An 11,834-nucleotide genomic window follows, 5' to 3' on the forward strand; every position below is an offset into this window, starting at 1 on the left:
GACTTTCAATATCAAAATAATTATAGTAAAATTTTATAATAATAATATTTTGATCATATCATGATACAGGCATTGCATTAAGGGCTTTATTTATATAATTTATTTGTTACTTAGAACTCTCTGAGGTATTCTGGTATCACAAATTATCTCTATTTTCAATATGTAAAATCTGAAATTTATAGAGATTAAATAATTTGTGGGAGTATACAGCAATAAATGTTAGACATTACTTAAAGACTAAAATCAAGAAATTCCTTATTAAATTATTAAAAATTTCAAAAGCCACTTTTCTAAAAAATATTTTTAATCATTTGGTGATGAGGAAAAATAAACATAATTCTCTGTGGATTTTGTAGACTAATATGTGTGTTAGACCTTCAACATCTATTTCCAAATATTTTAATAAAAACTAAATTTTATTATTCACAAAAGTAGGTTTTCTACATAAATAATGCATACTCACGTCTTTTGAAAATAAGATTTATTACCATGTAACAATAAAGCTGAATTATACCAAATGAAGAGTCATTGAAAACAAAATGTTTACTGCATTATGTAAAATTTAAACTTGGAAAAACAATTTTGAAATCTATTTGGGATATATTTTCTCACAATTTACCCAAATGAATTCTTCCTTTCTAAAAGTTATTTTTTAGAACATGGAAAGTATTAAATTTAAATACCTTGTTAAATAATTAAATTGAAGTTTTACATTTTATAAACCAAAAATATTCATTAAAATGATTCAGTTATCATACTGATAATTTACAAGAACACATATTTTCCTGTTTTTTTACAAAATAAAATTCCAACTATTGAAATGAAGCCCTGCTGGTAAATGTCTGGAATTAAAGCAATAGTTTAAGTTATACATATGTGCTTCATTTATGAAATCAAAGTATAGAATATGCATTTTGGTAAGTTTTTATATATTACTGCATACATTCACTATTCAACAAATAGTTATTGATCCTCTATATCGAGCCAAAAACTGGGCACAATGGAGGAGAAAAATATCGTCTCTCTTTCCCACCAGACTTTAAACTCTGAGACCAGTGGAAAAGATGGGCAATCATTTAAAATATAATACAAAAAAGGCCATGAGAGCAGAAATTCATGATACTAGGGAAATAAACTAAAATATAATAAACGAGGAAGGAAAAGGACAGGAACATTATCCTGAAAGAAATGCTGACTAAGCTGGGACCTGAACTCTCTGTCATATTTGCAGTGAAAAGTAAATTGTAGGAAGACAGCACAATTTGAACAAAAATCTAGACCTATACTAAAAGAGTGCAAAACAATCATGGAAATGAAAGTAGTTCTGTATATATTATTAAATGAAGTGAATGGAATTTTGGAAATCCTAACTTTGAACTTTTCTCTCCTCCATGGTTTCTACTGAGGGAGAAATTAGATGAGGTATAATATTAATAATATCTCATTTTTCTAATAACGGGCCATGTCACAAATAGTACTGGATACAGAGCTAAAACAAATTAACATAATCATGACGTAACATGGAAGGATAAAGTGTGACTTATTATATGCCCTTTCCAATTAACCTAAAATGACTAAGTTCATAGACTAAATCACTTCTGATATGTTCCATAGACTCAGATAGAGAACCTGGACACAGTAAGAACAAGTGGATCATAGTAAGAGACAGCTGTTGCCCAAACATGCTCATGATATGGGAGGTATGAAGCACAAAACAGTTCAACATATGGGCAAAGAAAAGAAAGAAAAGGGAGTGGATCCTGAGTGGAAATGAATAACCACATTATTGGAATTTAATAATTGAACAAAAGGAGCAAATACCTCCATTTCTAGTAAGTTATAGTTTCCACTAAGGCCAATAAATCTTATTTTTCTCACATGATAAAATATAAAATACTGTATATTTTAAAGGCCCAAAATCTTATTACTCAATATAAGCTCCATCATATGCTTAATATTTTGACATCAAAGTTCTAGTTTCTTACATTTCAGGTTGAGATTGTGCTAACTCTGTGCCTTTAGAGTGCAAGTGTTCCTTTGCTTGTATTTTTTGTCTAAAATAATAACCATGATGGGACATCAGAGTTCAGTGAGTTCAGTGAAAGAGATATCTGTATATGCTAGAAACAGAGTAAGCTTCATGGAAAAGACAGATACACATTATAGGAACAAAGATATGAGGGTAATTGCATGGACCACTGTGAATAACAATATAAAACAGGCTAAAAATAAGTTTAAACTTGACCAAATAGAGAAAACGTAAACTCAACATTTGTGTGTCCCCCTGGGAGAAGTAGTATAGAGCTTTTCCTTTGTACATTATATATACTATGAAGTATATATAGCATATATGCATATATCTATGTCATGTATATGCATATATACACACACACACACACACACACACACACACACACATATAAACCATGTAATACAAACACACACTGATCCAACATACCCTGAAAACATAACTGACTGTTTAGACCAACAAAATGAGACGTTTCAAACTATCTAGGAAAACAGATGACTCCCTTTAGAGAAGCTCTTGCTCCTGTCCCTTTCCCCATGCCTCACTCTCTGCCTTGCACCACCCTCCATATTTCCCATGGAAGAAAACTGAAAAGTGTGATGCCAGGATTGTATTGTAAAACAATGTCTCATCCCTCTTCGTGCTGCATTGGAACTGCCATGAAAGAACTTATTTCAAAGGGTGCTGAAAGATTACAATAGGCAGCATTTCCAAAGGCCTATAAATCCACATTGTGAGTATCACAGTGAATTAAGTAAGCCTTCCCAATGTTCATTCTGAAATATTTACATATGTGTTATTGTTCCTTGGAAGTAGACATAGATCTGCTTTGGCTGCTTTTCATTTTGTTGGCTTCACATTAAAAAGTGCAATATTAAAAGTCAGGTGAAAACAGGTTTAAACTTGAGGCTGCCCCTGATGTTGAATGTATGGATAGAATTTATAGTCCCAAAGACTCAGACACATTGAACATCAAACATAATACTGAAATGTCTGAGGTAAATGGAAAAGATAGCATCTTTTGTAGTCTCAGAAGGCATGAGAGAGAGAGAGAGATGGATTTCATAAGGACAATAGTTTGAATGGTTATTTTCATATACAAATGCTTTCAAATTATTGCAAGTAATGTGAAACTCCCTCATCAGGAGACCAGTGTTTTGTGCTTCCTGAAACAATTGGGACTACAGTCATCAACAGTATTTCACCTCTTGCCTGGCTTGTTTCCAGTTGGAGACACAGACAGGTATTTATAAGGCTCTAAGATATGGAAAAGCTAAGCAGCAAATCTGCTTGGCAGAACCTGAAATTCTCTTATTTTTTTTGAATAACTGAACCTTGATTTTAAAGCCATATTTGTGGCAAAGAGAGTTTTATCCATGCCATACAGAATTGTTTATTCCAGTCTAATCCAAATATCACTTTATAGCAAAATTTTTATGTCTAAAATGTCAAACATTTCATTTTCATAATACTGATTTGTTTTTGTGAATGGCAAAATGATTTCTTTAAACAAATTTTTGCAAGAACTCCTGACATTTGGTTTTCTGAAACCAAGCAAATATTTCTGAAACATATAGTTAAAATGCTTATCCTAGACATTCTATTCAACATATCTTGTGAAAGTCATGGCATATGTAAACAAGAACATATAAATATCACCTAGTAACTATTAATGTAGAAAAATATATATATATTATTCAGCAATAGCAAACATACCAAAGTTACTTCTTTCTCTGCTGTGAAAAACAAATTTTGTAATTTTCTCCCATTTTTTCCCTATATTTATAAAATAAAAATATATTGAGTATTTTGAAGAAGTTCAGAAATCCCATTCAGCAGATATAAATGAATCTGAAACTTCAAAGTTTCCTTTGTTATTTTTTGGGGGAAGGGGATAATAAATATTCTGTACTTCAATAATAAAGATACAAATTACCTCAACTTTATTTATTTTGATTTAAAGTCTAAGTTCTCTATCCTTTTCTAAGCTCAAGATTTTGAAACTACTAAAACAATTAGCTCTTGTTTTAATATTGTCACTTTCCTTTCTGCAACTTTCTTAGAAAATGCTTTTTAGATTCACTCAAACTGTTTTGGCATTTGACTTTTCCATTTCCCTCTAATTCTTTTTTTTTTTTTTTTTTTGCGGTACGCGGGCCTCTCACTGTTGTGGCCTCTCCCGTTGCAGAGCACAGGCTCCGGACATGCAGGCTCTGCGGCCACGGCTCACGGGCCCAGCCGCTCCGCGGCATGTGGGATCTTCCCGGGCCAGGGCACGAACCCGTGTCCTCTGCATCGGCAGGAGGACTCTCAACCACTGCGCCACCAGGGAAGCCCCTCCCTCTAATTCTTTTATAAGTGTCAGCTGGCTTTTCCACTTGATAAGGAACTAGTAAAATCCTGGAAACTATTTTAGTCACATTTATCTCAGTCACTCATTAGCACTTGGAAATGTTTAGGCACAAAAATAAAATTAGTAGGAAAATGTTTCTAATGCTACAGGTTTTAGATATTTGCTCATAAACAAAGAGTTGCTAATATTTGAGTCAGATGATGAGAAAGAAAATCTGATGAATGCATAGAAAAATCAAGTTTTTATATTGCATTACTATTCAATTTAGCTTTAAGTGCTAATTTTTGGGCTCCATGGAAAAAACTTTTTTTTAAAAATTGGAATATATAGATTGGCTCAAGTTTCGATCACAAAAGAGGTCTTTGCATGCCATTTTCCCTTTAGTAGAACCATTAGAATATGCTTTGCATAGCCAAACTTCAAATAGTGGGGATTTAGTGAATTTCACTATGTTCTTATTGTGATGTGTATTTCTCCGCTCCATTTTCTTTCTGCCTATTGATTACTCATTTCTTTGACTGATCTTCCTTAGACCCTTTGCTTGCTCTCTTTCTTGTGCCTATAATGAAGAGCTGGCCTTAACCTTTCTTACCTTGCTTTTTTCCTCTACACACTTTTCCTAGACCACGTTGTCCACACACTTGGTTCTCTCTACTACCTACAGGTTCTAAAGTTCCTGATCCCAACTTCCAGCATAAACTGGAGATCTCATAAGCTCCAAGGTCTCTCTGTATCTTCTTCAAGCACTATAATAATTTTTAACTGGGGTTCTTCCTTAAATCCACTTCTCCCACTACTTTCTCTTGGTCCAGAAGAATTTCTCTCCTTCTCAATTACCTAAAGAAATTGAATGTTTGCTCACCTCTGGGCAGGACCTCTCCCTCAAAAAGCACACTTGTAACACAGTATTTACACCATAACTTTACACAAACCAGAGCAGAAATTCAGGCTTAGCTGTTCCTCAGTAGAATTCAACTTGAGGAGAGGAGTTACTTGTTCATTTGTGCATGTGGAACTCCTAACTCATAGCAGATATTAAATAAAAAAGAAGTATCTGTGGAACAAATGGATAAACCTATGTTTACTTATCATCATTCGGACTTCTCAGACCCATATCGATTCCTCACTCAGCTTATAAAATGTTACTTATTTCCAAGTATATTGGAAGCTAACCAAAATTTTAGAACACTAGACACGAATATTTCAGTTCATTTATTCTTTCAATGATCATAATTACTAATAAGCATCAAATTATTTTTTAAACTATTGAGGAAAATATTTTAACAACATTGTTGAAGTATAATTGCTATACAACAAAATGCACACAAACTATTCATTTGATAAGCTTTGACATATTATGCATTTGTAGAACTATCACTACATCAAGATATTGAATAAATCTATCACCCTCAAGTTTCCTCAAGCCTTTATGTAATCTCTCCCTCCTTTAACTACTTGCTGCCAGTTTCCCAGGCAACCACTGCTTTATTTTCTCTCACCATATATTAGTTTGCATTTTTCAGAATATAACAAAAATGAAATAAAACAGTATGTACTCTTCTTTGATCTGACTTCTTTCATTCAGTAGAATTATGTTGAAATACTTTTTGTTAGTTTACATAACAAGAGCTTATTCCTTTTGAATTCTGAATGGAATATAAAATTCCTTAGTAGGGGCATACCACAATTTTTAAATCTGTTCACTTGTTGATGGACATTTGAGTTGTTTCCAGTTTGGGACTCTCAAGAATACATCTATCACTACTCTTGTGATATGCCTTTTTAAGGGTATGTGCTTTCACTGTTCTTGGGTAAATTTCTAAGATTTGAATGGTTGAATCATATGGTAAGTCAATGTTTAATTTTTTAAGAAAATGTCAAAATGTTTTCCAAGGTATTTGTACTACTTTAAATTCTAGCAATATATGAGAATTCTAATTGTTTCACATCTATGCCAACACTTGGTATGGTAAGTCTTTAAAATTTTAACTTTCTAATAGATGTGTAGTTGTATCTTATTATGCTTTTAACTTCCATTTGCCTAATGACTAAGGATTTTCACATCTTTTAATGTGCTTATTTGCCATTCATATATCTCCTTTGATGAAGTGTCTGAATGTTATAAAGAAATTAAAACACATGAATCACTGATACACAAGGCAACATGAATGAATCTCAGAATGTTGAACACTATAAACCAGACACAAAGGAGAGTATACTGCATAAGTCCACTGATCTCAAGTTCAAAACAAGAAATATAGTCTATAGTGATTAAAAATCAGGATAATCATTAACTGTGGGGTTGTTTACTAAATAGGAGTATGACTAAGATTCTTGGGCTACTGTTATGTTCTATTTCTCTATTTGGGTGAAAGTTACAAGGGTTTTAATTTATTTTGCTTTTGAAAGTTTATCACTTTTCACTTATGATCTGCTAACTTTTATGTGTGTACTATATTCAATGAAAAGTTTAGTTTAAAATAATAAATACAAAATATCTTATTCAACAATAACAAGAGCAATGATAATAGCAACTAGCAACTTTTCTAAATGTTTCTTATGTGCCAGATTCTATACTAAATGAAAGCTAAGAAAAAATAGGAAGGGTAAGAAATGGTAGTCAACAATATCCTTATACACAGAAAGTGTTTAGATCTGGTGTTCATAACTCAGTGAAATGCTTTACTTAGTATTTGCTGTCACAAGTTGTCTTGCATTGAAAATATTGATTTGAAACCCACTATGCAATGTGATCAAGAAACTCAATGGTTAACTCTATTATGGTGTGCAGGTAGGAATACAAATAAAGTTAGGAAAATTAACTAGAAATATCAAGAAATTTGTTTTTAAGAAATTAGTTGGCTCTTAGAAATCAAAGATGACACAAACAGATGGAGAGATATACTATGATCTAGGATGGGAAGAAGCAATACTGTTAAAATGACTATACTACTAAAAGTAATCTACAGATTCAATGAAATCCCTATCAAATTACCAATAGCATTTTTCAGAAGTAGAACAAAAAAAATTTACAATTTGTATGGAAACACAAAAGCCCCTAAAAGACCAAAGCAATATTGAGAAAGAAAAGTGGAGCTGGAGGGCTCCCTGACTTCAGCTATACTACAAAGCTACAGTCATCAAAACAGTATGGTACTGGCACAAGAATGGACACACAGAATAATGGAACAGGATAGACAGTCCAGAGATAAAGCCACACACCCAGGGACACCTAATCTATGACAAAGGAGGCAAGACTATACAACGGAGAAAAGACAGTCTCTTCAATAAGTGGTGCTGGCAAAACTGGGCAGCTCCACGTAAAAGAATGAAGTTAGAACATTCTCTAACATCATACACAAAAATAAACTCAAAATGGATTAAAGACCTAAATGTAAGACTGGATACTATAAAATTCTTAGAGGAAAACATAGGCACAACACTCTCTGACATAAATCACAGCAAAATCTTTTTGATCCACCTCCTAATGAAAACAAAGCCAAAAATAAACAAATGGGACCTAATTAAACTTAAAAGCTTTTGCACAGCAAAGGAAACCATAAACAAAATGAAAAGACAACCCACAGAATGGGAGAAAATATTTGTAAATGAAGCAACTGACAAAGGATTAATCTCCAAATTATACAGAAAGCTCATGCAGCTCAATATCAAAAAAACCCCCAAACAACCCAATCAAAAATTGTGCTGAAGATCTAAATAGACATTTCTCCAAAGAAGACATATAGATAGCCAGAAAGCACATGAAAAGCTTCTCAACATCACTAATTATTAGAGAAATGTAAATCAAAACCACAATGAGGTATCACCTCACACTAGTCAGAATATCCATCGTCAAAAAAATCTACAAACAATAAATGCTTGAGAGAGTGTGGAGAAAAGGGAACCCTCTTGCACTGTTGGTGGGAATGTAAATTGATACAGCCACTATGGAGAACAGTATGGAGGTTCCTTAAAAAACTAAAAATAGAGCTACCATATGATCCAGCAATCCCACTCCTGGGCATATATCTGGAGAAAACCATAATTTGAAAAGACACATGAACTCCAACCTTCACTGCAGCACTATTTACAATAGCCAGGACATGGAAGCAACCTAAATGTCCATCGACAGATGAATGGATAAAGATGTGGTACACATACACAATGGAATATTACTCAGCCATAAAAAGAATGACATAACGCCATTTGCAGTGACATGGATGGGCCTAGATATTGTCATACCAAGTGAAGTAAGTCCACAGAGAAAGACAAATATCATATGATATTGCTTATATGTGGAATCTAAAAAATGATACAAATGAACTTACTTACAAAACAGAAATAGAGTCACAGATGTAGAAAACAAACTTATGGTTACCAGGGGGGAGAGGCGGGGTGAGGGATAAATTGGGAGATTGGGATTGGCACATACACACTACTACATATAAAACAGGTAACTAATGGTGACCTACTGTATAGCACAGGGAACTCTACTCAGTACTCCAGAATGACCTACATGGGAAAAGACTCTAAAAAAGAGTGGATATATGTATATGTATAACTGACTCACTTTGCTGTACAGCAGAAACTAACATAACATTGTAAATCAACTATACTCTAATAAAAATTAATTAAAAAAAGAAATTAGTTGGCTCTTACTGAAGGTAAGAGTTTTTTGTTTGGCGGTTTTTTTGGTCTCATTTTATATTCTTTGAATGTTGTCAGAAGTTTTATATCATATTGATAACCAAGACACAAAGAGTGCTTTCATAAGCATTCAGTGCTTTTCTAGTCTTCTTTTAAAAATCTAACAAACACGTTTTCAGTAAGTAAAGGATAAATGACAAATAATTTCCATATTTTTGTTTTGAAAAGTGAATTCAGACTGGATATCTTCTCTGAAATAATCAATCATACGTAATTGTCAGATTAAAACTGACAATTTGTCAGTTAAGCATTTTAAAATGCAAAATTGTCATGGGCTTCCCTGGTGGCGCAGTGGTTGAGAGTCCGCCTGCCGATGCAGGGGACCCGGGTTCGTGTCCCGGTGCGGGAAGATCCCACATGCCGCAGGAGCGGCTGGGCCCGTGAGCCATGGCCACTGGCGTCCGGAGCCTGTGCTCCACGGCGGGAGGGACCACGGCAATGAGAGCCCCGCGTATCGCAAAAAAAAAAAAAAAATGCAAAATTGTCAGATTAAGCATTTTAAATAAAAGCCTTTCTAATTCATCTATGTTTTTATATTAAATGAACTGAAAAAAGAAACTTAGCTATGATGATCTTTAGAAACAGACAAGAATATTTTGGTGAGATATAAGATTTTGAAACAGAATTCAAATTCTATACTTCAACATTTTTGTTAGTACATTGTCAAACATAAAACACATCAGTTCATTAGGTCACACAAAAAGTATTTATTAAACATTCTCTAGTTTGGAACATTCATGTGCAAATCTACTGATGCATATATGTATGTAATTCTGCTGGGTATATATCTGGGAATAAAATGTCTGAGTCAGAGCATATGTATATTTAGCTTTAGTAGCTTCTGTCAAACAATTTTACCAAACAAAATTTTGAACAAGTACAGTCCCTGTATATTCTTGTCTAGAATCCACGGAGGAAACAGAAAAGTAAACAACAATTTCAAAGTATGTTGATAAGCACTGAAATAGAGGTTTACAACAGAGCACTAAATACTACAATGTGCTTTTGTATACCTATATACACATAAATATATGCTGACACTTGTGAAATAATATATTAGTACTACTATCATCTTAGAATATCACTGCTTCTGTGTTGTAAAATAACTGAAATTGGAAACTTAAACAAATGACTCCCATGAGAAAAAGTAATATTTTAGTTACATTTAGGAATTTTCTGAACAATGCCCTACATGCCATTTGCTTGAAGTCTAGAATAGTAAAGTTCAGTTCAAGTTGATTCCAGATGTTCAGCTCTATTGAATTATTTTCAGGTTTCTTAAAGTGCTAAGCTTTTTCTTGCCCTTCTGTCTGATTTAGATACCAATTCTCTGGGCATCTCTGATTATAGAAATTATCACACTCTACTTGTCAGAAGAACAAACTGTGTCAGGAGTCAGCAAGTGCTAATTAGAGACAATTCTCCTGATCCAGCCACCTGTCTGTCCCTGACACACCTTGGGAAAAATGGTTTTGTGAATATTGAAAGGTAGATTACTGAAACTATAATTTTGGGGATAAAGGAAAGTTTCTGCTGTATGATAAAGCTTAATGAAAGTTATGTTTAAAAAATCACCTCAGTCATATTGTAACAAGCCACCAAGACTTGGAAAATAAGCGCTACCTGGAGGTGATGAGTTGGACACTCTGGACAGCAAGGAACAACAACAGTGGTTACAAACCACATTTCTCTGAGCTGCCTCAACTGTTTGGATCCCAGCCAAGGACATCAGGTCTCTATTTTAGCACCTGTAACGAGGAGACACTAGATGCATCCCAGTCTAAGAAGAGGGGTTGCTCACAGGTTAGCAGTCCCAGAGATTTGCTGTGAGGGACACACCTGAGTATTACCAGCTAGAAGCCATAAGCAAACTGAAGATTACTGGCCCAAGGAACAATGTAAGGAGGCCTAGCTGGGAAGGCAGGGACCATGTTTTACTTGCCATTGTATTCCCAACAACTTTTAATGAAGGGTGCAATTGTAGTTACTTGATATTTATTTGATGAATAGTAAATGAATTTCCTAGTGAAAGAAAAAAAAAATCTGTGATAGGATAAACATCAAGTTGAATGAGCTAAAGTGGAGGTCAAGATAAATATATTGGGCTATGTGTTGGAATGTGTGTGTGGGTGGAGGTATGAATACAATCATTTAAAAAAAAAAAACCCTCATAATGTATTAGGGCTGGAAGGCCTTTTTGAAGCCATCTCGTAGAGTTCATGTCATGGTTCTGAGACTCAAAGAGCAACGTTCCTGGCCGCAGCACACATCTAACAGGTAATGAGTGCTGGGATGGTGAGTTGAGTTCAGAATTTTGGCTTCTAGTTTAGTTATTTTTTTCAACTAGACAATGACGTTTCCCTGGAGGGTTATAACAGTAAGTATTGGGGAATGTAAAATCCTGGTCTTTTCATATTATGTCTACATCTTGATATATTATAATAGAAATTTGGGGGGAAATTAAAAAATACTTAGAGATAAAAGTAAAGATTCATTAAAATAGGAAGAATTCAATTATGACAGCAACTAAAAGATGTTGAATTACTGGATCTAAAAATAAATACACTGAATATGAATATATTCTCTTTATGAATAGACTAAGAATAATTTGTAAATTATTATATATGGATTTCCAATGAAATCTTATACCTAAATAAAGTATATTTACTATCCCATACCATATGTTTACCACTTATTTATATTAAAAATACAATTTGCCTTCTTTTATAAGGCAATAATTTTTTT

The sequence above is a fragment of the Neophocaena asiaeorientalis genome, unplaced genomic scaffold, assembly GCF_003031525.2.
Source record: "Neophocaena asiaeorientalis asiaeorientalis breed wild unplaced genomic scaffold, Neophocaena_asiaeorientalis_V1.1 scaffold277, whole genome shotgun sequence".
In the NCBI taxonomy this organism is placed as follows: Eukaryota; Metazoa; Chordata; class Mammalia; order Artiodactyla; family Phocoenidae; genus Neophocaena; species Neophocaena asiaeorientalis.